The sequence below is a fragment of the Aedes albopictus genome, chromosome 3, assembly GCF_035046485.1.
Source record: "Aedes albopictus strain Foshan chromosome 3, AalbF5, whole genome shotgun sequence".
Lineage (NCBI taxonomy): Eukaryota > Metazoa > Arthropoda > Insecta > Diptera > Culicidae > Aedes > Aedes albopictus.
The window spans coordinates 18,145,227-18,168,939 of NC_085138.1; positions in this window are offsets into that span (position 1 = coordinate 18,145,227).

The following is a 23,713-nucleotide window of genomic DNA, read 5'->3' on the forward strand; positions in this document are numbered from 1 at the left end:
ATTAACACATTTCATACTCAAAGAAGTCAAGGGAATTTCCATTACGAAAAGCATCTGGATCGACCGGGAATCGAATCCGTCATGTGGCATTATTATGATATCCCCCCTCACCCCTGGGTGGTATTTTGTGCAGACAAAAATAGCCCCCACCCATTCCTTAAAGGACAACGTGGTTTCTGGCCGGCCCCATCAGCATGTTTTTCATGAATACCCGCGCGTTTCAGTGGTAAGGATACCTTCTTGGGTATGTTTTCGCTTTCAGTTGATTTTCTCAGAGAGACTTATGAAAATTGAAGACTGCACTATCAACTCACATGGTGTTTGTGAGTGTTTGACACAAGTGAATAAGTATACACGTACTTTAATGTGATACTTCTGGGCCACTATTGGCATACACATGTCAAAGTCAGCTTCGTGTGAATTCTTTTCCGCCGCTGTTATTAGTCCACCCTCATGAGTCAATTAGTTCAGCTGAAGATCTGAAATGGGCTCCACGGCTCCACCTAGGTCTTCACCGAGATCTCATTGGTTACAGGGAGTTACTGGATAACGTCGATATACATTTAAAGACAAATGTGCCATAAGCGGAACTCAAAATGAAGCCTCAAACGGAAGAGGAAGCTTTACAAACTGCAGTAATGGATCCCACTGAGCGGTCACGCAGTCGAAAAGGATCAACGACGGAATTTCCCACGTCATGATCCGAGTGCTTGGCGTCCATTTCTTAAGACAGCTGGAGAGGAGAATGGTGCTGACGATGAGGCATATTCTGCATATTGTCAAGATATAGAAGGAAAATCTGTTAAAATTTAACGAGCCGGCAGCTCTGGAAACGTAAAAGTATAGTATAAATTATTTCTAGTACATTTAAAATACCTCTTAGTTGTAGCACATTGTAGAGTTAAAGTTTTACATTGAAGTTGAAATTCACGCAGAATTGCATAGGAATGATATAATTACTTAACTTTTGAATCAGTTGTGTGGGATACTTTCTATTTTTAATTATTCCATAAGATGTGTTGAACATGCTTGACTGGACCTGCTGTAATGACTCGTTACCTATCCAAGAAATAGCGCCCATATTAGTGGACTAACTACTCTTCGCGCACTAGGCAAGGCTCCAATATGTAGCTTAAAGAGTTGCCACATATTGGGTTAGCTAATGGAATACGGGAGCAATGGTTCTGATCAAAACGAATGCATTAGTAGACAAATCCTATCAAGACAATTTAAAATGAAACGAATAATTAGATGATCTAAATTAATTTCACTATAAGGTTGTAAAACTGCTTTTTTACTCCCCTGGGCAAAGGCACAACCTTGTGATCAGCTTGATTGCTGTCAGGTCTCGGGGCTTAAATGTATCTTTACTCTACAGAGAAAGACGCACACTCGTGATGCCAACAAGAACCGATATTTTTCGTGATCAAACGAAGAAGCGTCACGGTCCTTTTTTGTTGTTTTTGATATATTTGATTTCTATTTGTAGAAAGGAACTTGGTCCACATTTGTTTTGAAATTATTATTAAGCAAGCTTCCAATATTGAAGACACAAGAAGAAGAATCACAAGAAGAACATGAATAAACGGTTCACTGAAAATCAAGCACCATGTAGTTTGACAACATAGTTCATTTTGTGTGAAAATACGCAAAGGTAAATAATGTTGACCATTTAATTAACAGCATATTCTTTTACAGCTCAATACGCAAAATCAATCTCCCACCTTTCCTCATCGTAAGGCCACGCAAAACTTAAAAGCCGCATGGCTAAAGAGGTTGCAATGCCTACTCCCAAATTCCACGGTGTATTATGGACGATGTGAGCTTTTGGACTTGCTTTGGAGACTTGGCCTTATGACCCCCTTGTGCATCAATAAAACAAAATAAAATAATATAAAATAAATGTTGTAAAACTGCTTTTTCACTCTACTGAAGCGAACGTATCTTTACCTTTATAGCATGAGTTTTTATGAGCCATTCGACGGGTTAGGTTTCCTGAGAAGTTCGAGTGCCATATGTGCTTCCGCCAAAGATGATTCGATGTCAAAAAAGCATATCATTAATGCAGAATTAACGTAGTCGTTAACGTTAAATCTACGCTCAGCGTTAACATTATCGTTAATCAACGAGCCTAAAAAATCAACGCAAGATTCGTTAATCGTTACAATCAACGTTAACGAGTTTACGAAACGGCGTTAATCGTTTATCAACGTTAACAACCCTGCTCCCGAACCTCGGCTGGAACTCACCAGGAAATGCCCTTGTCAAACCTCTGGGATCAAAACTAGTCTCATCATCTGTCCATTTTTGCCCACTGTGTGAGCGCTGGGCGCTAGTGACTGTGCCGACTGTGCCCATCTGATGGCGGGTGGCTTCTACAGCGTGCAAATTCTGTGTGTAAAGTTGTCATCGCTTTCCATTCGTGCATAAATGCGGTTTCGGGTACCTACCGATGCTATGCGATGGTGGTATTATTATTGTTATTATTATCAAACTAACTGGCGGTCCCATTGTCGCGCATTTGTGGGATGGGTGTGTTTCGTTTGAACGACTGCTGTTATGCAGATAAGCCCGAGAGCCAAAGATGCTGCTGGGTTCTGGCCGCTGATGGTTCGATATGCTAACTGTGGTAAGCAGCTTTAAGCTTCTATGTTGAGTGGGAATGTCGCGGCACGATTTTAATAGGAAAGGTAGATACCAAGACTCAGGAGATTAGGAACAGCGAACAAAGTGAAGAGTGCTGTGTGAAGCAGAAAATTAAGCTCAAAGATATCATTTCACTGTGTTTTTGCAATTCAAATTTGAATTCAATGCGCTGTTAATTTTGTTAGGTGGTTCTGATGTTGTGAAAAAATAGTAAAATGCGTAATTTTCGAGAGACATGCATCACAAGGAAAGGAAAGGAATATTAATTCAACCTTTTATTACTTCTGCTACACATTTTTAATTATCAGAAAGAAGAAAAGTACAACTGAGTTTGAATTTTTTCATATATTTGATCAGCTTCAATAATTAGTTGAATAATTCAAACGCGAGCAGATTAAGAGGAACAGCGCTTATTTTTTTTTTCAAAAAGCGTACATAGGCTTTATATCGTACATAGGCCCTATATCGTTTGCGAGTTATGAGTATCAGCTAGAGGCCAAACCTTTGGCTGCAATCTATGGCTTGTGGGGTCTCTACGACCGAAACGTTAGCTGAATTATCGGATTATCTGTAACATCAGTAGAGTTGACATACGTTGTCAAATTAATGAAATAAAAAGACCGATATCTGTCAACAAAAGTGACAGTAAATACCACACTATGATCTGACCAGATGCCATGCATGTGTTGCAACTCAACTAATTTAGTATGCCGTGTGCATTCAATAAAAATGCTTCAAAATATAGAGACAAACTTAACCTTTGTCTTTGTTGGTTTGGTGATCTCCAATATTTTAAGACATATACGCCTTTCCTTACATGTTGACCCACGTCCTGTAAAGATATTTTTACGTGCATCGTGGGGTCTCCAGTTAGCCTAGTGGTTAAGGTTATGGATCGCCAATCCGGAGACGGCGGGTTCGATTCCCGTTCCGGTCGGGAAAATTTTCTCAACTCCCTGGGCATAGAGTATCATTGTGCTTGCCTCACAATATACAAATTCATGCAATGGCAGACAAAGAAAGCCCTTCAATTAATAACTGTGGAAGTGCTCAAAGAACACTAAGTTGAAACGAGGCAGGCCAAGTCCCAGTGGGGACGTAGAGCCATAAAGAAGAAGAAGAAGAAGAAGAAGAACGTGCATCGTAAATTTATAGGATTGCACGGTAACAAAACGCATGGAGCCAATTACTCCAATTAATTCAGTGTTAGTATTTATAACACATCGACCCAGCTATACATGTGTAATTACCGTTTAGAAATAACTAATTCTTAATTTATAGTTGCCGAATTGCCCCCAAAGGCCTATAACCCCCACACATCGAGAAAACTCAAAAGCATTGCCTAACTCAATCATTCGGTTTGCTTGTGGCCGTCATTTCGTCAAGATTCGCACCGGACGTGAACTCTTCTGCTTCCATTAATAATAAATCATTCGGTGATCACGATCGTGCCGTCCATCCGATCCGAAACTCACCCACCACGGATCAAATCGGCAACACCGGCCCATTAGTATGGCCGGCAAGTGCCGCAATCGTTAATTTCAACGCCAACAACCAACGGGTTATACCTGAGATCGCTCGAGACTCAAGAGAGACTTCGATGATTTGCTTCTTCTTCACAGTTTTCCCCTGCCTGACACAAGGCGGTCGAGCTGTTACAGATCGAGATTGAGTAAAACTGTCGTCGTCGCTAGCCATCTTCATTACCCACTGCCCGCGTGGCAGCGTTCATCGTCTTCACTCTTGTCGTTGCTGATTGGAATGCATGGGTCTCATCCGACAGTCTGCTGGACCGGTATTCCACCCACCTCGCTTGGTCGTCGTAGTCGAATCAACCGAGCCGAGCTGTGGATAAACATGAATGACTTCTCGATACTCGGGACCGCCTTGGGGAGGGCTTCACTCAGTTCCGAGAACGAGATTGAAATGTAATAGAGGCGATTATCGTCAACTTCATCTTCATTATGGTTATTATAATTTTAATAATATTTTATATGGCCATCTCCATGAGCGTGGGCAGAAGTGGGCCTTACTGGGTTATTTTCTTCTGCTATAGGGTGACTTGGGTATTTTTTTACAGTTTTGTTTTCTTTGTCATGAGGGGGTTTCATGAGTTACCGACTCTAGGCCCCTCTGGAGGACTGTTGGAGTACGGTAAAAGCAGTCATCAACAACGCTGCCGAGAACCCCATCGGGTACATTGAATAAAGACGACGGAACAAATGAGTGCAGAACGTTTTTGGAGGATAATCGTAGCGCTGGCGGTAATGCTGCAGCATTAAATCCGACAGAACGTATAAGAATACAAATAAAGGCGAAACCGATGCTGGGTCATTAGGCCGAATGGTCATCAGGACGAATTGCAATTTAAAAGTTATGAAACTGGAAACCAATTTGTTTTTTTTTTAACCATAATCAACAATCATTGCCAACAACTGTTTTAACAATAAAGCTAGAAAGAAAAACCTATGTTTAAAAGAAGGAAAAAAAAATATGATTTGAATATCAGCAGTTTCACAAACTATTTTAGCAATAATATCAAAAAGAACAGCCTATTTTAAAAGAAGGAAAAAAATCTTGGATATCAATAATTATTAGATTTCGCGAAGTTCAGATAAAGTTCCAAAACGGAACTTTCTGGCTGCTTAAGAAGCTAACGATGAGCCTTGCTGGAACTTCGGTCACAAGTTCCGGTAAGGCTCATTGTTAGCCTTTTAAGCAGCCAGAAAGTTCCATTCGGAACTTTATCTGAACTTCACTGAACTTTAAAGCTGCTTAAGATGCTACTCGGAACTTTGTCGGAACTTTCAAGTTCACATAAGTTCAGTTCAGTAGCATTGTGATTCAATGAAGATTAAATTTATTTCTTTAACAGAAAACAACTGTTTAAGCATACACGAATAAAAGACAAATATGAATTAATCAAATCAATGAATACTAGGCTTGAGCAAAAAAATAATTGCCGCCCATCGGATTCGAACCGATAGTCGGTTCGTGAGAACCCTACGCTCTAAAGCTAAAGTCTAACTTGAATCGATTTGTGAAGTGAAGTGAAGTGAAGTGAAGTTAGCGTGGTTTTATCAAGTGTCTTCTGCAGCGCAGCGGTAAGTCGGCAGGCTATCACGCAGGAGGAACCAGTTCAAATCTACATAGCAGCGACATGTGTGAAAAAATAATTATCAGAAGAAATTTCCAGACATAATTCAGAAATCCACCAACAGGGTTGTGATTTTGGATAACATATTTTTGTTTCTGCGTGAATTTTGTCAAAGTTCTGTCAGAAGCTGCTTAGAAGGCTATCCAGCGTGCTTATGTGAACTTTAAAGTTCCAAAATTACATAAAAATGAAGTTGCTTAGAAGGCTAATGAGCAACCTCGAACGAGCTGCTTAGCCTGTAAAGTACCCTTTTATCTGAACTTTGATTACTGACTGCCCAGTCCAGGAACTTTTTGTTATGGAAATTTCCTTAACTTCATTGAATATGAAGTATCTTCGTGCCTGTCACACGATATACAGTATGCGGCAGGAAAAATTGCGAAAGTGTTTTTCAACTTCAAACCTCGTTTTCGTCCATTTGACGTTAACCAATCTATGTTTCACCGTCCCATGATCTCTAATAGGCTAGTTTTCTGAAAAGTTAACTAAAAATTTTCCCATTTTGATCACTTACCTTTACAGGGCGACACCTGAAGCGGAAGACAATCAGAATTTTTAAACCGCATAAAAGTACGCAGGTCGCTAAATTTCGTATCTGTTAAAACAAAATTTTTAATTTTCTCTACAATATCATCAAATATATGTACTTATTTCATCTAGTATGTGAAACTACATGGCTCTGGATCAGTGTGGTCTGGTTGTTCATCGAATTGAGGCTAATTTTTTTACTGTTACAATCATTTTGTTTAATGACCATTGGGCGCGCAGTTTATTGATACCCGCTTATTAGGCTTACATTATCACATGTTAATCATCAAATATGTTCATTTTTATTTTTCAATGCTAAAATATAGACATTGACTGATACACTGTCATGAAAAAATTGTGTCATATGTCCCATATTTATCGTGTAATAGTGCCTTGAACTTTTCGCAATTTTTCCTGCCGCACCCTGTACTTATGCACAGTGCCGGATTTAGGCCTCGGGGGCCCGGGGCAAACTCTAAAGTGGGCCCCAGAATCAAAATTTCGAAAAAATGAACCATACAATTACGTTTTTTTTTCTTAATCGTATGTACTATTCTAGACCTAATATTGAGAGCTTCTGATTTCTGAATTTCTCCAAAATTCCGACAAATAGAAAATTATTCGAACATTTAATTTGATATTTGACTCAAATGTCAAAATGCTAGCGTAAATGACATCTCGTTCAGATAGTTCATATATTTTAAACTTTCATCCGAATTGAACATTTATACAAGTTTAAGAACTTAGCGTTTAGTTAAAAATCTACTAAAACATGCAGCAACTTTATTCGAGATTGCACGAGATCGACGAGTATTTCAAAATTCAGATTATACAAAGATTAGTCTCTTGGGAGCAACTGTAGCAACAAATCTTAATATCTTCAGTAAAACCAAAAATAAAGATACAGTTAAAGTTACAGTCTCCAGGACACTTGGTTTTTAAAACTAGCCTTAACTCCCAAACATCTCCAGAATTCATCATCTTCTCTTTTTCAGCGAACTGATGCAAATAAGTATAAGGCATTTGTTTTCAAAATATAATCATAATCAACAAACGTATGTACACAGCAAAAAAATATGAAAATTAAGCAGCACGTAAATTGAAGATAAACTGAAATTTGCGACAGAAAAATGTAAATCACCAACATTGAACGTCAGCTGAGCAGCCCGCTGTTGGTCAGACGGTTTGTTTACAGATTTTAAGGTGAATTTATGACGAAGCCACACCTCGAATTTTCAAGAGCATAAATCTGAAGAACCGAATGTCGGTTTGAGCTGAAAAGTTGATCGATTAGTAACCCACTGATGGTGACCAATCGATTAAATTTTCAGCTCAAACCGACATTCGGTTCTTCAGATTTGTGCTCTTGAAAATTCAAGGTGTGGCTTCGTCATATATTCACCTTAAAGCATATTCGCTTTAAATTTACATGCATCTGCTATAAATCATGCCAGCCACTCTCCGTCATCAGCTAAACGAATGGCTGCTCGCAGCTGTGGCGGTTTCCCCGTTGTCTCTCTCAGTACTCTCTGCAGCAGCCAGAGCATGTCGGGAATGCGTGCATTATGGTAGAAGCAGTTTAACTTTGACTGTCTGCTCTTCAACAAGCTGAGATAGCCGAGAGAGCTCGGGCGTGCTACTCACACCCCAAGGATCTGATTCCCGCTCAGAGTTCAATTTTTCTTTATATTTTCTAGCAGATATCTGCAATGATATTTTAAGATCGCACAAAAATTTCCATCATATATGACGGGGTCCTTTTGTTACATTCGATCCGTCATAATTTTACAGGTTTTTTTCGAATTGTGAAATAACAGATAAATTTGTGAAACTATTGAAATTTATATTGATGTACAATTACTCAAAAGCTTAATCTTTCTTGCACTCTGCTTAGAGACACTTTTTGTAGCAACTTGAAGTCACGGAGAAGTGTTTCCACTCGATAAGAACTTACAAGGGTTTTTAGAGAAAATCTCATATTTTCAAATACTGCACCAAAAATTATGAAACTTTTGATTTCGAATTATTCTTAAGAGAAAATCCAGATAAATGGCCAAAAATAGTTTAGATACCTTTAGGAACCCTATTATAAGTTCTTTTTTCAGTGTGACGTCCTCACTGGGACACTGCTTCTTACCTTAGTGTTTCATGAGCACTTCCACAGTAACTGTGGAACTGTTATTAACAAAAAGTTTCCTTTGTCAATGACCATTTCGTATGTGCATACCGTGTGGCAGACACGAAGACACTCTTTTCCTAAGGAATTCAAGGATTTTCCTTTACGAAAAGTTCTTGGAACGACCGGGAATTGAACGCGTCACCCTTAGTATGGTCATGCTGAATATCCACGCCTTAACAGCTGTGGCTATAAGGGCTTTGTTTAAAATATGAACGCTCATTCACGTGAATTTCATATGGTTTCGTTGAAAAATATAAATTCTATTTCGGATTCTTGGGGGGCCCTTTCATCGGGGGGCCCGGGGCGCTTGCCCCCTTTTCCCCCCTTAAATCCGGGCCTGCACATGCAAAATGATCATTGGCAGAGGGAGCTCTCAGTTACTAACTGTGAATGTGCTCATAGAACACTCTAAGCTGAGAAGCAGGCTTTGTCTCAGTGGGGACGTACTGGCAAAAAAAGATCCCATGCCCATCGGCCCTGTGACCTTCGGCCGAATGGCCTGATACTGGCGAAACCAGCAGACCCATCTCTTTCAGGAGAAAAAAAACGCCGCCGTGAAGAAGTGGAATTGGAGAAAGTGGAGCTGCTTGCTGTGCCGTCCTCAAGAAACACGTAAATTCTAACACAAGCTTCACACATCCTGCAAGGAATGATTCAAATATGACGTCCATAATTTTTCAGGATTATTAGAGCCGCCCTACCGGCTCTGTCACGTACATGGATTGTCACTCTTTCTCAGACCCCCTCCCCTGCACCTAAACGATAAACGTCATATTTGAATGACCCCCAAAAGCTTCGAAGCGCAAGCCGAAATGTGCAGGGACAGGAAATCGGAATTCCTTGACGGACAAACGTGAGGTGATTGGAAAGTAATTCTAAGCGGATCATCATTTTGAATGTCGCCTACAAAATTATATCCCAGACGATCTTCCATCGTCAGTAATCCTGAACGAATGAGTTCGTGAGAAGTTGTCAAGCCGGCTTCATTGACGGGTGGTCACAGATCCTCATCGTACGGCAAACCCTCCAGAAATGCCACGAACGCCTGGTCCCATCGCTCCAGGGTGGCTACTCATATGACAAAATAAAATTTCCTGAGTTTTCCAGGTTTTTCTAGAAGGGAATTTTCAAAGTATAAACTCAATTCCAATTCTGTTATTTGGTTGAATTGTATGAATGATAAATCATGCACATTTTCCCTAGGAAATTTTACATAATTTTTGAGGGTATTACTGTATAGTTTTAAACAATACTTTAATTTTATAAAAAAAATGTGCTTACTTTAAAATTAGGAATTACATTTATTTCAATTATGAGTTGAAATTGTGAAATGAACTCAAATTTTATAAAGTTTAGAAACAAAAAAGGGGCGTACGTGACAAAATCCCACTTTCGAGTAATTGAGGCTTAAAGTTTTTCACCAAATTTACATCCCAAACAAAATCCATGGAGTTTCAAAATCAACCCAATTTTCGTCGATTTATTGTAATTTTTCTAATCATCGTAAAAATAATCCTAAAAATTTTTCTGAAAGCTTGAAATCTGAAGATCTTTTCAATATGCTCAGCTCAAAATTGAGAAAAATGGTCACTTACACCCTTTTGCATCTGGGCCTCTCAAATATTTTTCAAAAATTATACAGAAATATCCTCAAAAATTGAGTAAAATTGTCGAAAAATGCCTATTTTAGCGCTACGTAATAAATGGATGCTGCCCAAATAATTCCTTCCGAAATTTTGTCGGTATTGTTTTTTCCAAAAATCGTTCAGGAATTTCCCGAAAACCACTAATTCGGGTTACCTTTCCAACAGTTTCTCTCAAATTTTTTGCGAGGTTTAGCAGAAGTTTTTCCTGGTGTTTATGATATTTCTCTTTGATTTCCTAGCGGAGCTTTGCTCGTAGTTTTTCTTGGGATTTTTCTATAAGTATTTCAGAATTCCTCCTAAAATTTCCTTTATATTTTACCCAGGTTTTACTTTAAAACCATTTTTCTTTTCAGATGTCCCAGTTTTTCTCAGGATTTCTTCTGAAGCTCCTCTGGGGATTTCTCCAAGAGAAGATATCCGCAAGATTTCGCTTGAAATCTATCCGATATTTTTCCAGGATTTTTTTACAGGGAATTCCAAAAATTATACCATTTTCGAAAAAATATCTTGAAGACAACCCTGCAAGAGCTCTGGGACCATTACTGAATGAATCCCAGAAGGAGCACCCATTATCTCGGGACAATTTCCGTTAGGGATTCCAGGACAAATTCCTAGAATAATCCCGATAAAATCTTTCAAAAGTAAATTTTAGGGGAAACCTTATGAACAACTACGACAAAAAGCCTGGAAAAACTCTGAAAGAAATCTCGGGAAAAACTCCGTGAGATGAGATATATTAACAAAAGCACCTGCAGAAATCCCAGAAGGCACTTCGGAGAAAATCTTAAGATATAGTTTAGAACAGCTCTAAAAGACAGCCCAGGATGAACACCGGAAGCAATCTTCTGAGAAAGCCGGGAGAAATTTCGAAAGAAATCTCAATTGAAACTTCAAAAGAAATCCCGCAAAAATCTGTAGGAAATATTCCAACGGAAACACCTGTACATTTCGCGGGAGAAACTCTAGAAAAAAAGGCCTACTAAAATTTCAGAAAATTCTAGAAGACATTACAGAACGTCCTCCTCCTCTTCTTGGCGTAACGTCCTCACTGGGACAAAGCCTGCTTCTCAGCTTAGTGTTCTATGAGCACTTCCACAGTTATTAACTGAGAGCTTCCTCTGCCAATGACCATTTCGCATGTGTATATCGTGTGGCAGGCACGAAGATACTCTATGCCCAAGGAAGTCAAGGAAATTTCCTTTACGAAAAGATCCTGGACCGACCGGGAATCGAACCCGTCACCCTCAGCATGGTCATGCTGAATACCCGTGCGTTTACCGCCTCGGCTATATGGGCCCTTACAGAACATTACAGAACGTACTTCAGATGAAATCCTGGGAGAACTCCTGGTAAAAATTCGTGAAAAACTTCATAAGAAATCCTTGGAGGAGCTCCAGTAGATATCCCAGAAAAACCTTTCTAGAAACTCTGGAAAAGTTCTCCTGGTGATGTTCAACTAGGAACAACGGAAGGAATCGCGGAACGTTTTCAAGAGAAATCCCGAGAGAAACTCTAGGCGAATTTCCGTGAGCGATATTCTGAGAGAAACTTCAGTGGAAATCTCGGGATAAATTCTGGAAGAAATTCTTTGAAGTGTTTTTTTTGAAAAGTTCCTACTGCGCTGCCGGAGAAATCCGAGGAGGGAATCTTATAGCAATACTGTAGAAACCTATGGAAGTAGATCTGGAGAAATATTCTGTGAGATTCTATTGAAAAACTCCAGGAGAAATTTGTCGGGATTCAGGAGTCCTGCGGAAGATTTTCAAGGAAGGATCCCGGAAAAAAATGTTCGAAGCTTGGAATAATATCAGTAGGTACCCGGAAAAGCCTCCGGGAGGAATTTAAAAAGGAATACCAAAAAATGTCGTGAAAAATGCGTAAGGAATCTAGTGAGAAAGCTTAGAAGTCATTCCAAGACGTATTTAGGGGGATTTCGGCGACATTTTAGATTCAGATAATTCTGGGGTCTCAGGTGTGTTACATGGGGTTCGTGTGGGATTTTAGGGGGATTTCGGAGGAATTTCAGGAAGTTTCAGAGGGTTTTCTGCGGATTTCAGAGGTGTTACGCAGGCGTCTTCGGAGGATCTCATGTGCGTTATATAAAGTTCAAAGAGGTTTTAGGGAGATTTTGGATGCATTTCAGGAAGATTCAGTCGGTTTCAGTAGTGTCTCAGGTGCATCACTCTCTTAAACCTCCAGTAGCGCCCCTGTAACGCCCCCGAAAACTGCAGTGTAGTGACCCTGGATGTAATGAACACGTTCAATAGCGTCTTGGCCAAAATTTGAAAAAAAAAATATCAAATTAAATTTTCAAACATATTTTTTCTAGACTAAATGGGTGATTCTTTAGGGTTCCAAAGGGCCAAATTTGACCTCAAAATTGCGATACCGTGTACTAGTGAAGCTGCTACGCATCTGTTTACGGGTTAGTCTCTGTAACCATCGCTGTAACCAACGTTCTGATAGGGAGCAAAATGAACGACTGGTGGCATTTGCTGCGCCAAAGTCACGCTCAAGACCAAGATAAGGAAAAGAAAAGTGGCCTGCTAAAAGGGTATCTGTCAGAGTGCCAACCCGAACCCGTTGGGCTACGCTTACAGGGTCGTGATGGCCAAAACAAGATGTGTAATGACTGCTATCGAGCAGTCTCCAGTGACGCTGATAAGGATCATCGAAGGACTCAATTGCCTGTTCTCTTAATCGTAATGGTCAGAAATGTTTTTCAAAGGGTCCCAGGAGCTTGATGTGCTTAGATATTCTACACAGAGAAAAAAGTTTATTTTCTACTAATTGTTTTGGTTCTTTAGAAGGCAGAATATAGTTTTATCAACCAAGCTAAATCGTTCGGGTATGAGTGCTGTTCACTTTCCTTTATTTTGAAAAATAGAATATTTAGCAAAAAAATCGTGGTCATTCGGGTTAATGGAATTCGGTAAAATTGGTTATTCGGGGTAATGGAATTCGGGGAAATGTCATGGAGCCCCCGAAAACACCCAGCAACTTCCCTTTATGGAAATCCTTCAAAGGTAAAGTTACAAAGGTAATCATTTATCCTCACGAACCGGAGGTTCCATATCTCATACCGAATCCAACGCATTGAATCAAGCCCAAAAATATTCATAATGGCATGAGAATTCTTGATTTGGAGTGGGTCGTAACTACACAGTCTAGTGCCACTAAGTTTTGTCCCATTGCTTCATTTGTGGTAGTGACCCTACCAGGGGGTACCTGGGGTCTCAGGATTATTTCAGAGGGTCTCATGGGGTACATGGAGGTCTCAGGACCGTTCAAGGTGGTCTAAGGGGATTTGAGGGGGTCTTATGAGGTTTCAGGGGATTCCAGGAAATCTCTGCAGAGCTTCAAATTATTGAAACGCTCTGAAATCCCCGTAATTTGTTTGAAATACAGTAAGGACCCGATTTTGTCAGCCCCATTTTGCGATAAACTTTTTGCTCTCATTATCTTACAGTCACATTTTAAGCAATAGAGTAAGCTGGGGCAAAAGTTCGACCCTAGTTGAAAATTCAATCCATTTCAAAAAATCGAAGCGGATAAAAATAAATAAATACCGTGTGGTGATTCTACCATCCACTTTGCTGAACAAAGTTACGCCAAATGTCTTTTCAATTTTGAGTTACAACACTTTTTGTATGTGTGTGTTTTATTCGAACTCTTGCCCCACCACTACTGGGGCAAAAGTTCGAATCTAGTGTTTGTGGAATTTCGCCAACCGTAGCATACTATTTTGACATTTTGGTAATAGGGATACCTGAAACCACTTAATATTTGATGTTAGAACTGGAATACACTTTGAAATTCGATCTGGATTTTACCCAAGTCAGGGATAAACTCACTATACCTTCACTGTGGGCTTCGTGGTCGAGCGGTTAGCGGCGTCAGTCGTCTAGGTGTCTCGTAAGCCTCGGAGTGCGGGTTCGATTCCCGCTCCAGTCGGGGGAAACTTTTCGTCGAACGGAAAATTCTCTACTGGGCCACTGGGCGTCATATGTGTTGTCCGTTGTCTAATGTTAGTTATGTTCAGTCTGTGCAGCCTCTGGCTGAAGACGGTGTAGTTGCCTCTTAATACCTAAAATTAGTAGTTTTCCGCCAAATTCAGATAAAACAACATTTTTTCAACTTTAATCGAGTTTTCTCACTAATTCCATCACTCTTAGAGATAATATGTACATTTTTCAGAATTTTAGGTTTAAACCTAAAGTTGCCACATGACTCGAACTTTTGCCCCACAATTCGAACTTTTGCCCCACTATGTGTAAAATATGATTTCCTAATCTTTTTTGCAAAAAGTTATACATGCTAAAGCATCTTCAAAATATACCTAGTTACGCCCCAAAATAAAATATTGAATTCGATTTCATTACAATTCTATTCCATGCGTTGGAAGGACCATCGCATGTTACAATTTTTTGATCAAAAACCAACATTTTGTCATAACTTTTCGAAATATTGACCAATTTTCATATTTTTTGGAGTGAAAGGCTCTTTTTCAAAAAGGGTTCGAACAACTTTGACACCCGAAAGAAATAATTTGAATTGAGCTCAAAAACTTCAAAAGAAACTCTTGCCCCACTCGAACTTTTGCCCCACTTTACTCTATATTAATGTTTATCATCAAACTACAGCTGAGATGCAGAACATAGAGGGAATTAAAGTTTGAAAAACTGTTGAAGTTTTTGAAGAGAGCGAAAAATTTGTTCCGAAAAGGGGCTGACAAAATCGGGTCACTTATGTAGCCCTAAATGCCCTTCAATTCTTGAGACCTCTTCACAAAACACTTTAAACCCCTTCAAATGACCCTGAAAATTCTTGAGATGCCTCCTGAAACCTTCAAAATCCCATTAAAATGCCCTTGTAATCTCCATAATCCATTTGGAATGCCCATGAAACCCCTTATAAACCACCTTGATAACCCCTTAAAACGCCCGAGAAATGATTTCAAAAGCTCCTAAAACCTTTCGGAGCGCCCTTGAAATGCTCCAGAAACCTCCAGAAACTCTCTGAAATGCCTTGAAACGCCCTCTAGAGGCTCTTGAGATCCCCCATGCCCTTTGAAATGCCTCTGAAGCCCTCGTATTCTAATTAAAACTCCAGCAAAACCTGACGGAACGCCCTGAAAAGGCTCCTAAAATCCCTGGAACAACCCCCTGATATGCCCCTGAAGCCCCTTGGAACTCTTATTTTGGGCTCTCTGGGAACTTCCTTCAAGCTTCCTTGACCCCATCTCAAATGCCTAGGAGCAAAACCTGTTCTGATGCAGTCCAATGGCATAAAAAGGAGTTCCAGTGTTTCGTGATCACAATCTACGATTTGTGATGTGGTATTTAAATGATGGCGTGAAGGACTTGGATTAGATCAAGGCTAAGCTGAGCAGCATTTTTCCCATGAAGGATCTTGAACCAGCAACGAGATTCCATTACGAAAAGTTCCTAAATCGACCGGAATTGAATCTGACACCATCAGTATGGTCTTGCTGAATCCCCGTATGTTCATTACTTCAACTACATGGATGTGCTCTACAAACAATTTTAAGCCATACCTTGCTACGTCTGTGACCTTTCATCAGTTCGACCTCTCTGCTGTCGGTGAAGAGCCATCAAATGTTTTGAAGAGTCTTCCGAATGCTTTTATCAATTTACTATGCGGAGAAAAATTGCCTGATTAATGAGCCAATGATGGACGAAAATTACATGACAGCTGCTTGGCGTTAAATTGGCAATCATCGTTCTCCGTACAAGAGGGAGGTCATTTTCATCAGATTTCGAAACATATACGAAGCGATCCTTTCGCCTAGCGCACCAAATGCATTTCAGTCAACGCGATGTATTGACGCTTCCAGGCCAAAGAACAACGCACCATTTCAGTGGAAATTTTTCGCTCCCTTGGCGCTACGGATGCCATATATCACTGCGCATTAACCTTCGATGACCATCCGTTCACAATTCGACGATTGGTTTCTCGGCCTTCTTTTTAGAGCTGCTGCAGTGATAGTGCATACGCGTGTTACGCATCGACCTTAGGGTCTCTCCAATGGGTTGTTTCGTAAGTGTCATTACATTTGGGATTTGAATATCCACAGAAGTCCACAAATGATCCTAACCTGAAGATTGCGCAAAAAGTCACACACTCATCACAGTTCGCCATTTTCGCAAAGGATCATACCTACTCATGATTGTTTTAAAGGTGTTCCGCTGAAATTGATCGTAAATCATGCATCAGCACCGCCATTGGCCACACACAGAGTGCGCAGAACGTGTGACGAGACGACGACGACGCGACCGTCAGAGACCCCGAGCAAACAAGCACACAAGATCCGTTTACCTACCTACTCGCCGTTATTGTTGGCTTTGACCTTGCTCTGAAAATGGAATCGTGAACGTCTTTTGGTGCTGCTGCTCCGGCTCATAGGAACTTCTTCTTCTGCGTCTCCGTATTCAGACATGTTTGGAGCAGCATCAATTACCGGTCGCCGCGTAGAGGTTATACGATGTCATTTGAACTGATGCAACGGAATCGTAAAAGTCGAATATTGCGGTGCAATACACTGCACCACACTGGATTGACTAGTCGGACCATACTGGTCTAAAGTACTTACCATTGATAGCTGCGTTTAAGTTGGTAATTCATCTTAGTCATGAAAAACATGACCTAGTTGATTGCGAAATTGACTGGATCAGAACTGAGAGGCTCGGAATTGTCGTTAGAATGAATTTGATATATGTACATGACCTATCCGAATCGAGGCATCTCACAAGAAAGATGAAGAAGGGCATTCTCTTGGGTAATTTAAAATCGAATATGGCTTGTGATAACCTAATCATTGTTTTGAATTGTGACCAAACTATAACTCCAATAGCACCAGGTCTGAATAAGCTATACAAGGTTACATAAATTATCGCCCTTTCAATCGTTATCCCAAACAAAAACATCCTCCACCGACCGAAGGGAGAAAAAGACTTCAACTGGCACGCGACGAACCCCGCGATGGCTGTTGCACCAATTTGTCTTCCCATTTGCGCCTTACCCAATCGCCGCATGTCACCGTGTGTCGTTATAAGAGAAGAAAGCATAATGCTGTTTCGTCGGTACCTAATGGCAATTCATCTCTAACCATTCGACCCAAATGGACTGATGGGGGATGATGACGATGACGAATGTAAGCCTGTGTAGTACTTTGTACTACTGTTGATGTTGATGATCGTGCCTAGACGCTGAAGTAACCTACCAAACCATCCTCTCTCGATAACGACGGCTGGCGGAGAGGTATGGACCAGAAAAAAACAAAGGCAATCAACAGTGCAATTATGCGGACTACAATTGTAGCCAACATAATACACTCATATAATACACTTAACATTTAAACAAGTGAGACCTACTCCATGGATGACAGGAGAAATTTTCAAATGACTTTAGATTTTTTTAGGAATAACAATCAACACATTCTTTCAGACAATCCTCTATGAACTCTCTAAGTAATTCTCTTGTAGCTTCATAAACAGTTGCTCCAGAATTTCCCCGAGAAATTTTTCCACGAATTGCTTCCATAGTTTCTGCAGAAATTCTTCTTCAAGCATGTCTTCAAGAATTTTTAAAAATTCTTTAGTACTTACTGTAAGAATGTCTCCTTGTTACAGATATTTCTCCACAAGATCTTTCAAGAATTGCTGCAGAATATCCTGCTTCAGATTTTTTTTTCCAGAAACGCCTTTAGAAAAATCTTAAAACCGCTTAAAACCAATCATTTGCAGGAATATTTCTAAACTATAGCTTTTCCGGCATGGGTATTCAGCCTGACCGATTTGGGTTGGGTATGGATTCGATTTCCGGTTGGTTCAGAAACTTTTCGTACTGGAGATTTCCTTGGCATAGAGTATATTCGTGCCTGCCATAGGATATACGCATGTTAATAACTATGGAAGCGCTCATAGAACACTAAGCTAGAATGCAGGCTTCGTCCCAGTCAGTGGGGACTTTACGCCAAACAGGAGATGCAGAAGTGTTAAGTTACTAGACAAGTTTTTCCCCAGGGGATTTCCGAATTTCAGAAATTTCTACAAAAGTTTGTGAATGAGTATTTTGATTCAAGAATTGTTCACACTTAGATCAGATCACCGACTTCGGTAAATCGTTTACCGAAATCTCAACAGCTGACTGTTCGGTAATCTGTTCTATTTACTGATTTACTGATTAGTCGGTAACGTTTACCGAAAGAACTGTAAACGGTCCCATTTACCTCTCGTTTTCTTCTTTTTCTTTTCATTTATTTTTCTTTTGTTTTTGTTGGAAAAAAGGAGTCGAAACAGTTTTTCTTGCTACATTTATTACAACATCTTGGAACATCATGGAATAAACATTACTCTTCTGCTGCATACTGGAATCAAACCGTGTTGTGGCTTCCGAGTGGGTTTCCGGCCGTGCTATTGGAGGCTGAAATGAAATGAAAACTGATTGTTTGAAAATGTGATAGTGAACTTTTTGGCTAACCTACCTTTTTTTCTTTCAGCAGTCGTTGGAATAATACGCTATCCAAATCCTAAATCGTGCGCTCGAAGAAAGTATACTAATAAATCCACAGAGAGAATTATGAAAACTTCTTAATGTATTAAAAAGCAGCTCTGACTCTAGTTGTACTAGCTCGACACTCAATCATTTTGACGTTTCCAACAGTTTACCGAAGCGTCAGTAATTTAAAGCACAAAATACTGAACGTTCGGTACTTTTTTTACCGATTTCGGTGTTGGAGCTCTTTTACAGATGATTTCGGTAAAAAATATCACCGTAGTCGGTAAATAAGGTTTCAATCACCGAAATTCTGTGCTTTTGTTTACATTTTTCGGTAAATCTGCAGAAATTTACCGAAAGTTCAGCTATTTTTAGAATTACCGATCAACTCCGGTGAATTTCATTACCGATCTCCGAGCGTCTGTTTAACTGTGTTCCTTGAGTTAATTTGAGTGGTCGTTTAAATATAACGTAACGAACGATGCCCCCTCTTTACCAAGGACGTTACGTAATATTCGAATGCTCCCGAATGCGATGCTTTATATATATTTTTTAAAGAGTTCCATCAGAAACTTTTCTAGAAGTTCCTTCGTGAATTTCTGTCGGAGTTGCGTTCAGATTAATCCAATCGTTCTTTCAGATTTTTTTCTTTTGCTATTCCTCCAAGAATTTGGAAATGTGGGAATTTGTCTAAAAGTTCCTTCAGGAAGTTCCTCAGAAAATCCATGGAATTCCTTCAAGAGTAGTTTATTTTGGTTGAACTACATCAGGTATTCCTCAATGTAGTTTTCTTTCTGGAAGAATTTCTGAAGGTAAACTTAAATTAATTTATATAAAAAACTTTCGATGAAATTTCGAAAAAAAAAATCAAGCGAGAATTCCTATAGAAACTGCTGGATGAACTTCTTGAAGAACTCCTGGTGCCATTCATTTTAAGATCTCACAGAAGAATCTCTAAAAAATCACGTAAAAAAATCACGTAAGACTTCTAGAAGACTTCAGTCATAGAAATCCTTAATTCCTGTAAGAATTATTGAACGATTTTTTCTAAAAAAATCTGGGGGAGTTTCTATAGTAACTTCTATTTTAACTCTTGTATGAATTTCTAAAAAAATACTAGGTGGAATTCCTGCAGATTCTCTTTGTTGTGAAAAACGAACCTGGTTTGGGTGGCACTTCGAATTCAGTTTGAATTTCTATCCACGAAATCGTAACAAATTCTGTGGCTTAGTTGGTTAAAGTGCCGAACTAGCAATACGGAGTCGTGTGTTTGAATCCTATCAAAATAAGTGGTATTTTTATTTCAAATACATGAATTTCCATCTCTCAACACTGAAACCACACCCCTCACCATATCCACTTTACTTTACTTTACTTCATTCCCGTAAACCAATCTTATACCAACACAGTTGTTCTGTGATTCCTGGATAATACACACTTTCTTCTTCTCCGGAATCTATTGATAACTGGAGTGAATCAAACTTTGCCCGTTTAAAACATAACACAGATCAACGCTTCAAATACAAACTGATTACCGAAAATTACACTAATGCGTTTAATTTCGGCTCGATTCTCGGTACGAATAATTCTTTACACGTTTCGATAAACTTCAAAATGATGATAAAGGTGGAGTGATCGCCGCGGAATTCCGCGGATTTTGCGGAGGTACCTGGCCGATCTGCAAGGTCGGCAGCTGTCAATTGTACTGCCGCGACGCTTCGACTGTGGAAAGCGACGCTTTCAAATTGGTTGGTGGCAGGGATGTCAGCTGGCCGTGTAGTCCGGATCCTTCCGGAACTTCAAGAAGTTGTGACCCACGAATCTACGGACGCCGGAGATGCACGACTCCGTTGTAAGGGTATGCGGTATGGGATTTTTTCAAAGCGATACGAAACGAAACGGTATGTGAAATTTTTGATGCAATGCGGTACGAAACGAAACGAAATTCAAAAATGTTTCGTGAGATCGATACGAAATCAGAATTCACTCGGTATTTTTCGAAACGAAACGAAATTTTCATAAAAATTCCGCGGAATTTTTCAGTTGCATAAATTTTGTGCAAATTGATGCTGCGTGTATGTATTTTTCTCTACCGGCGGCATGAATTTTGTTTCCCTTGAGACTCTCATCACCTAGACTTAATTTAACCTAGTTGGGTTTTAGACCATTTGGGCAAGGGGACCAGTTTACTTGAAATTTTGTACGTGACTAGATATTGTACACAACTCACTGCATATGAATAATCATATCAATCGGTTGTCAAAGTTGACTGTGTTAGCGCGCAAAATGCCCTTAATAGGTTCTCCTGCCCAAATTGTCCCAGATTCTATTTTTTTACAGTTTTTAATCACAGATATTGGAATCTTCAACAATTGCATTGCTAACCTAACAAGATTGCTCCAATGACTTAATAAATACGTGTGGCACCAATACGATGATGATGTAATGAAATGCTCGAACTACAAATGAGTAATTCTCGCTGAAACCAGGTCGTCATTTACATAAAGTATGTCATTTAAATTTTTTCTTGCTTATTCGCTAGAATATGATAAAAATGGATGAAAACCACTTTGGTTGGGTTAAATTGATGGACTCCTCGCTTGGCAAGGGGCTGACAAGATTTTTCATCAAATTGCACCTAATTTATCGTATAATATCTCAAAATTTAATGTTGTAACATATACAAAACTTAACTTTTCTATGAAGAAAAAGTATAGACCTCTCAATTGAAGTTGAAAAATTTTTGGCAGCCATCTTGGATTTGGTCACCATTTTGAATTTTATCATTAAATTGCGATTTTCGCTGTGTTCGCAACCACCGATTTCAAATCCGAACTCATCATGAGAAACCTGAGAGTCTAAGCTTTCAAAACATTCAAAAATTTAGGTGTGCATTAATCGCAACAATGATATATCGATTTAAACGTTCGCGAAATCTCCCGGAGTTGGAATAGAGTGCAGTAAAAGCAGCCCCAGTGAAAAGTGATTGATTTCTGAAAGCCGAGTTTGGTAGCTGTATGGTGCTTGTTTTGCAGCCGTGTATTAGCTTATGGTTTATATTTGACTAGCTTCTTTTTTTATCCAGCGTTGACTGCTTCAATCCGATGGTTTCACAACAGAAAGCAAATGACTGAAGCTTATAGCGCTGAAAATGTTATTTGGGCACCATCTTCAAACCAACCCTTCTAGACTGTTTCAGAAATTATAAATACACTTTGTTTATTAAATTAAATGAACTGTTCTAATAATGTTTACCAACTTCTTTCAGAGTAAAGCATATTGTACTCCATATTTTTAAATTTCCTTTCAATTGACTTGATATTTTAAAGAACAGTCGAGTTCTCTAACAAATAACTTAATTTTTCAAATATGCATTTGCACAAAGGTGTTTTTAATGATTTCAACATTATTTATCACTAAATACCAAAAATTATCTAAATTTTTATCACATTCGCTTTCTTAACTAGTTGTCTAAGGAATGCCTTGATCAAAATTTGGGAAAAATCGATAAAGGCATTTTCACAACATTTTTTTCGAGATCAAGTTTCTTATTTTTTATTTTTTTCTACGGAACATAAGAACTACCACATAGTTTCTTAGCTTTCCTGAACGCATTTAATCAAAACAAACTTTTTTTTCAGTTCATTCGATCCTTCAGATGGCAGAGCTTGTCATACCGTAAAAACGCATGCAGTAAGCAGTAATTAAGACATTCATTTGCTTAACGTTTGTTGCTACTGGTGTTGTTGAGAAATTTGAAACAAAAAAAATTGTATTGAGAAGGCCCGTAATGGTGGTTCTTGATCAAATATTCCAGTAAAAAATACTCTTATCAATCGAGAAATATCTTTTATTATCGATACAGTAACTTTGATTGTGTTTGGAAATTAAATATTTTATCTGTGAGTTTTTTTTTGCTTTTCTACCATGCTACATTTTCTGACCACTTTGTGCAACTTCGAATTTTAATCATCTAGTTTACAGAGCCCTATTTTTTAACTTTTACCAGAAACATCAACAAAATTGGTATTTTTTGCTTCGTTAGCATGTTTACTATAAGAGCTAGAAGAAACTTGTTTGGTTATTGTGCTCAAATTGAAATGGCAGTTAATCGTTAGTGTATTTATAATTTCTGAAACAGTCTAAACAAGATGTGAAGTGCAAAGAAATCAATTGCTCCAGTAAATAAAATTTAAAAAATACGCTACGTTTCACCTAATATCCAAATATCCCATGTTCAGTAGTTCAGACACCTACAGTTCTATGACATCCCAATCAAAAAACGGTAAGCCAGAACTATCCGCCAAAAGAGACTCTAATACGATTCGAAATGTTGGTAAATCTAAAATTTTCGTTTTAATTTCCCATGCTTCCGGCACTGCAAAAGCTCTATAAGATACTCTAATGCCGATTGTTTATCATAATTCTGAAGCATGAGAAAGCCTGTAATCTAAAATCTACAAAGAAGTTGATAGATGCTTGAATTTTTTAGAAAATACCCGGTAAAACTAGTTTGTGTTCCACCTTCAGGTCTTTCGATTTGGGACTTCAGGTATAAAAAAAAACTAGCCAAGAGTTATTTTGCTACATAAAATGAAAAAAAAATAGCAAAGATTTTATAATTACAAAAAAAAAGTTCACTAGTCCACAGTTTGTTGGCGAATAACCTGATGAAATCAAGCTAACAAACGTCTTTTTACCGAATTATATAGGGGTAATATCCTGATTAAACGTCGCGATCACCAAGCCAATCTTTGATTATTTCTTTCATATTTCTTTCATGAAATGATTCAAATAGCAGAAAATTATGGTTTATGGATTGTTTGCAGTTCAGAAGGAATTTTTTGGCCTATCATGATGCATGAGAAATTCTTTGTTAAAATCGCTCAAGAAACCGTTTTTCTTCGATCGCAGTACGCAGTTCTGACAATTCAAAAGGCAGTCTCTATAGAATGTTTTTGCCAGGAATCGCTCAAGAACTTTCTCGAATCCTAAACAAGAAATTGGACTCTACGCAGCAACTTAAACTGTTTAGAG